A 7,540-nucleotide genomic window follows, 5' to 3' on the forward strand; every position below is an offset into this window, starting at 1 on the left:
ATAGATTTGATACAACATGAGTGTGTCGCTTAAGGGACTGGATCCATGCAGAATGGTGCCTGCAAACAAACCTCTTAGGGATGCCTTCAACACAAAATTGGCTAGGGAAATCCCAAAAGCTGGAAAATATTTCCTGCCAAACCAAACAGTAATATTAAAGGCCAACACCAATCTGTAGCAGATTACGGGGAGAGGTCACCACTGGGAAATTTAGAGCAACCCTTACAGGCATGATATACCCTGCAAAAACTATAGTGTAAGAAATCCAAGTAACATTTTCTCTTTTCTCCAGAAAACAAACAAACAAACACAAAAATAAAAAGACAGCTGATGAGCTCTCTACCCTAAGCCATTTTGCATATATTAAAGACCTGCTAATTATTATGAGCAAACCTTCCTTTATTTGACCATTGTACTTTTTTTTGTGAGAATTAAGGTTCAATAAGTTTTTATTCTCATCCATTTTGCAAATAAGTTGCATCTAAGTACCACAGGGCATTTTAAGTATGAACGTAGGCTTTATGTTATTGGCAGTCTTGGCAAAATATGAAATTAGTGTCCTAATTCTCCAGATGGGGATTTGCCTCTTTGGTCTTTCATAAGGCCAATGAAAGGAAGAAGAAAATTTTCCACAGTCTATAAGTCTCCCTCTTCAGAAATACACCCAAGTGTTTCCAATTCTCCTTTTCAAGTGCCCTTTCCAATAACCTAATCAACGTTAGCCTTTGTGGGAACTGTTTGAGTAAAAGAGATTTCAGAAACAGGGAGACTAACCGTAGAAACAAAGAACACAGAGTCAGTTTGGTATTTCTTCTCTGTCAAGTACTAACTTTTCATACATGTATAATGAGAAAAGTTTCTAAGTGTTTACCTCAACATCATCTTTTCCAGGCTAATTGGCCTAAGCTCTCCAAATTCATTTTCTCTTGACTGTAACTGATGATGAGCAGCCTTCAGTGTTTGCTTTGCACTCTCCAGTTCCAAGACAGCACTAGCCTTGTTGCCACGTAGAGGTGAAGAAAAACTTAACTGCGAGTTTGCTCTTCACTTTCGGATTGTTGTGCTGCAACACGTTAGCCCTGCTTATTGCTTGGTTTTGCTTGTGTTTGCCATATTAATGGTCTCAACAGCATATTCAAAATCAAGATACTGGATTGTTATTTTTAAACCTTATTTCTTCACCAAGTTCTTCAAGATGGTGGATGGTACGTGTGCCTATGTTAAGCAACATACCTGCCATTTATTGGTGTGTATGCATACTTCCCTAGGAAACAACACAATGCAAATTTGAAATAAGCACTGTCTTCCCTTAATTATTTTAGTTTTACACTTTTTAACAGTGTGAATGTTTATTACTTGTCTTTGAGCCTTTCATCCATTTGTTGGAATGCAACAACTATGTTAATTTTCATGGTTATCATATGTCTTTAGTCATTATTTTAAAACATCTACCACAACAACTCTAGAATTTGGCAAAACCAGAAAATAATTGTAATGATATTGTAAAGCTTCTTATTTATACCCATCTTTAATTAAAAAATATATATATTTTTTTTCCTGATGATTTCCACCTTGTTCCTGTGATCTCCAAAATTAACGTTTATTGGAGTTTTATGAAAACATAGTGAAAAGTATGACCACCATCTTCCCTGCTTGGAAAAGCATGGTGAAGAAAGCCCCTCTGATGACAAACATGAACTGCTGTGCCTGAATCCATGCCTCTGTCGCTAATCACACTGAGGTCTTCTGGTGTTTTTTCTCACAATGTTGCTTCAAAAGACTAAGATTTTTCCCTACTGGCATGCAGTTCCTTGTTTGTCTCCTGATTATTTGTTTCTCATTTAAGTTTTTGTTTTTATTTTAGTTGGTTCTGGATCAAGCATTTTTTATTTTTATTTTTTTAAGACTTTTGGAACTTCCTTGATTTCCTTACTCAATTTAAAGAGCACAGCTGTATATACGTCTTGAGGTAGGTTCCTCTAAGCGAAGCTGACATTTTATAACTAGGTATCTTATATGGCTATTCTGTAGCTTCCCTGTTACTGCCTCTGGGGATACAATCCCAGATTTAGTCAGATCTCCATCTGCTTCTCCTGTAAAACAGACAAAGCAACTACTTAGCCACCTTCCTACTTCCTCACCAATCTATCTTTGTTTTTTAAGTAGGGCAATGATTTAGTTTGTTATTCTTTTCTACCATATTGATACACATCCATATTTGATGCAGTCCTTGTTACTTGATTCTTTCTGCAACTTACTATTAACTCTTTACTGCTCTGTCTTCTTTATTTTCCTCACAGAATTCCAAATTCCTGGTGTCTTAAAAGTATGTTTAAAGCTCCCAATTGTACACTTAGCTTCTCAAAGATACCCCTTTTTTCAACTTGTGTCTGCTAGCTCTAGGGACTCCAGTATCTGATTAATTTAGCTTTGGGAGGGTGCTTTCAAATTATCTGCGTTATTCAAAATTATGTGAGTGATAAATTGCTTATATGATTATACTTTAGTCCATGAATTACCTGCAAATTATTCAATCATACATAACTATGCTGTTCATACAGTGTCACAGGTCAGTTAGTTCCTATGATACTATTTCTATTTTCTTGTTGCATATTGAGTAAAATTACATGGATTTAGACTGTAAGGTGTTTGGCACAAGGAATTGTTTATTATCTGTCTACATACTGCTTAGAAAAATGAGCTATTTTTAGGGTTGTCTGCACACATTCAATATCAATAATAAATAACACACATCTCAGGACAGTTGTAAATGCTTCTTCACAGAACTTTCTGGCTTCATTTACATATTCACAATTCTTTTCAAAATCACTTGTGAACAAACATTCATGTTTTGTACTACGTCAAAACAGTATAAAAGTTACAAATCAGCAATAAATATTTTGCTTTACTGAAAGTTGCATCTGTACTTCATTACTTTCCCAGCTATGTGAAATGTTTTTATCTTTTTGCAGTACATTCTTCCTTTGAGAAAATGAAGTAGAAAAAAAGTGATCTAAACAAAAACATATGACATCTTACCAAGCACTTGAAAACAACTAAACCCTTCCTTTCAGTCACAATCTGTTCTAAGAATAAGGGCTCAGTGATACATATTAAGACTATTCAATGTTATCCTGTCCCCAGAGAATATCAGCTTCACAGATAACATGGAAACTTATTCCTCTGAATAAGTGATTTACTGTGAATGCTGGAAACCTAGAGAGTTCATAATTTAGAGAATAATTCCAGTAATACACAGGAAAAATATTTGCAAAAGAGTTTCAGATGCTTTAAATTCTATTTCAGTTCAGGGAATAAGAAAACTCCTAGACAAGGAAGAACAATTGGGTAAAGAAAGTACACTAGTGACATAGGACTTAAGGAGTTGAAAACCAGCAGAGGGAACATCTGAAAATCTCCTGGTAAAGTATCCAGGTAGGCTAGCCAGATGGCATATTATTTGTTTTCACTACTTCATTTAACATGGAGACAAACTGTTCTTCAGCTGAAAAACAAAACCAATTAGAATATTTATTTCCCTCAGTGTTCCTAAAGCAGCCTCCATTAAAAATCACCAGGGATTTACAGATAAGAGCTATGCAGTTTCTCTTTTAAAGTACAGGTGAAAGATCAGAATCACCTCCTGAGTTCCCATCTGTTTTTAAAAATAATACTACCTGCACAGCATACAAGTAAGAGATTAGAAGCTCTGAGAAAGACAGCAAAAGAAACTTGAGTTAGTATGTTTTTTCTTCTGTGTCAGTAAATAATAATAATTTTTTTTTTAAAAAAAAAAGGATATATCATGCATGCTCATGTATTGGAAGTTTTTTATTAGTATAAAAATAGTGCAATGAACTATGATTCCAAGAAAATCTGAATTTAAAAAGATCATTCTTCAGCTAAAGGGCAGTCTCCTCTCTAGGAGATCTGCCAGTTCAAGGACAGGCAATAAGCCAAGCATATATAGCATAGCTTTGCCACTTTGCCTCTTGTCCCATGAAGAAAAAGTACAAGATACAAAATGCAGTGTAAATGCCAGTAGTTTAGAAACTAGTCATCTTCCATCTTGTGCTGTGGACTGAAAAAAGTACAAAGAATAAGAGTAATCTTTTATTCTTTACATAGCTAAAGCTTTCATTGGAAGAGATAGTCTGGCATAAAACAATAAGAGTGATGGTGAGTGACAGGCTCCTTTCTTTACAACAGCCTCAGGACCTTCTCTGAAAGATGAGAATAAAAGAAAGTGATATGAAAATGCATTACAAACCCTGATTGCAAATACCTGAATTAGTACTACTCAATATGAAATCTCAGTGCACCATCCAGAATCACAAAGTAAATAACAGGCCTTCTAATTAATCTCTGGAGAAAACTTCTCTAGTGACTTCAACATGAATAACAGGATTTGACTCTAACTATAGCTCTGTCAGTATCTTCAACAAGCCTAGCAGTGCACCCTTGGCAGCACAGGTGATACTAAACTAAACTGGTATAGCATGCCATAAAAGGTACACACTGGAAGCTTTTGCCAGCAAACTCTGGAAGTTTGCACCAGCTGTGTCTTTTATGACATACTGACACTGTCTCTGATGACATACTCTTTTAGACATGCTCTTCTGTCTGAAAAATTGTGAGTATTTGACTGCTGGTTTGTTGTTTTTTTCCCCCCACACCAACAAGGGGTTGCATATTGAGACTTCTTTCTCATGTAGAAACTTCTCTGTTTCCACACTAAACCTTTTTTAAAATACAGGACAAAACCTGAACTTAACTTAAATAGCTTCCTCCACACAAAATCTGAATGCAAACCAGGCCTAAGAATATTTAAAGGACAAGCTGCAGCTGTGCTCCTCTAATTTCAGCAAAGATGTGACAAATTATATCAGTGGGGTGGATGTCTCATAGAGCCTCTGCATGATTCATATGGTTCAGTCTGCAGGGCACAGTACTTGGACACCTGCAAGGGAATGCTTGTGCCATAAGAATGGCATGGGATGAGAAATTAGGGTGACCAAGAACAAGACTTTGTTTATTTGGATTTACCATTTTCATAGATTTTTTTTTTTTTTTTTTTTTGGCCTGCACATATGTATTCAGTTGAGTCCCAGAAAGTTATTTGTGCTTAACTAGTAGAAGGAATGGATATATTATGTGGACAAACAATTTTTGAAATACACAGGAATTTCATGAAGCATTGAGTCTGGGTTATGTTATTGGTTAACGACTAATACTGCAATTACTGAATTTTACTTGGCAGATAATACAGAAAATAAGTTTGGGAAACTTGAATGAGTTCGGTATTTTAAGGATTAATTTTAATACACAGCCTTGTAATTACATTGTATATTTAAAAGAAAGAAAAAAAAAGAAAAAAATGTAATGTATAATTAAGTAATTAACTATTAAATGCACAACCCCACAGATTTACAAAATTATACCCTTATAACTACCTTATTTGCCACTAAGTCCCACAATAATTTTTAAATAATAAGTCTTTCCTTAGGATGTCTGTATGGGTCCTGTGCATTATGATGTTAAGAGGAGATTAATTCTGTCTAGAAATCGGAGCAACACTCCAATTTTGCATCTGATTTTCCCAGGGTTTCTAACCCAGCTGAAAAAAAAAAAAAGTTGATAGTTTTATTTTTTCCCAGCACATTTTCTTTCATTCACTTACTCATTCATTCTGTATAAAAAGGCAGCAATAGATACTGCTTAATTATATGCTTAACAGATCAAAAGCTGCCTCTCTATGATTACACAGTTCAAAAAAAGAACAGTCACCAAAATAGTAGCCACCAAACCAAACTACATCAGCTGTAACCACAGAGGAGCACATCAAACCTCATGTGTATGGTACAATCTGCACTACCACGAGATCTTCCTTCTCTTTAAGAGGGAGGCTTAATGTGCCCCCAAAAAAGCACAGCTTCAGCACAGTCAGAAGAAAACACAGAAAGGGCACTCTTAGCTCTCAGAAGGGAAGTGCTTGGATTACAGCTGCAAAAAAAGTCATACCTCATTTTGTTCTGGTGGACTTCTGTGCTCCAAGCTCCTCGAATAGCAGTGCCACGGCTGGAGCAGGGAGGACTCTGTGACATCCTTCCCATCCCTGTCCCAGCCCTCCCTGTGGTCAAGGCTTGCTGCAGGGCACAGGGGCCTGAGGCACTTGCATATGCCATGTGCCAGATACTGTTTCACTTCACAGCTAGTAAAAAAATACATTGTGGTGTTTCTATCTCATGAGGCCTCTGTGGACTGTAGAGTAAATCTCTCTCCTGGGTGCTGTGTGAGCCAGTGTCAGGCTATAAGGAAACACAGCAGTATTCCCAGGTATAAGAATGGGTCACAGGGATCTCTGGTGGCTTTTCAAGACCTATTACACGATTCAGAGATTTTGGTAACAGATTTACTGCTTGTGCTAGAAAGGGGGGAATAAATTCTCCCTGAGCTCCTGCCATGCCCATTCCATGGAAACTCTGAGGGGACACGAACTAATATTCTGCTTTCCACATAGGTAAAACTACAAAACTATAAATACAGTTTACATAATAAGGAGGTTTTATCAAAGTTGGTCATTATATTAAGAAATAAATTGAATGGAATATGAATGACTTCAGGGAAATGAGCTATTAACTTACAGGCTATTTTATTAGATGATTCACATGCACTCATGCTTCCCCTCTCCCCTTCATTGTAAAGGTGAAATGAATGATTAAGTTGATCAGGATCAAGTCCCTCTCACACAATTTTAGATCATTAGGGACAACTTTCCATATTTCTTTTCCCAACAGTCACAGGAAATAGACTGTTTTGGAAATACATGGCAATCTAGCAACTGCATGGCACAGACAGGCTGTTTTGTCTCAGCAAATGAAATGATGTATGACACGGCTGTCTCAACTGTCAGCTATCATGCCATAAAACTGCAATACCCTCACTCATTCCTTTTGAAACTTTAAATCTAGTCAGCAGACTCAGTGTGGAGAGTGGCTCACCACGATAGCCTGCCTTTAGTCTGCCTCTGCAGTAGAATGAGGAATACTAAATGAGCAAGTAAAAAGCAATTTTATCAAGAGCTCTTTGTAGCTGCCCACTGGCAGCTCTTGCTGCGTGGGCTGGTGGTTATGGAAGTGAGGGGTGTCTGTGTGTGAACCTAGCACCATGTGCTCCCTTCCCATTGAATAATGTAGGTCCTTAACAAAATAACCTCCTACCCCAATCTCTTTAGAACTTTGCAAAGGCAAAGCATTTCAAAGCATAATCATTGTTCTGCCTCCTCCTATAAGAGAAAACTGTTCCTTACTGGTGGACATGTCCCCCTCTCCATGTGAAATCAGGCTGTATTTTGAGCAATTATAAATGTGTTTCCTCACACCACGTGCGACCATTCAGATTACTGACAAGAGAAAGTGATAGGAAACGAAAGAGCCTGAATTAGTTGAAAGGAGACCACATTGACAGCTGAAAGTCTTTGTTGACAACAACATAGTAATGAACATTAGAAGCAATCTGGTGAATTAGTCATACACATTTC

Source organism: Anas acuta, chromosome 6 (assembly GCF_963932015.1).
Source record: "Anas acuta chromosome 6, bAnaAcu1.1, whole genome shotgun sequence".
Taxonomy (NCBI): domain Eukaryota; kingdom Metazoa; phylum Chordata; class Aves; order Anseriformes; family Anatidae; genus Anas; species Anas acuta.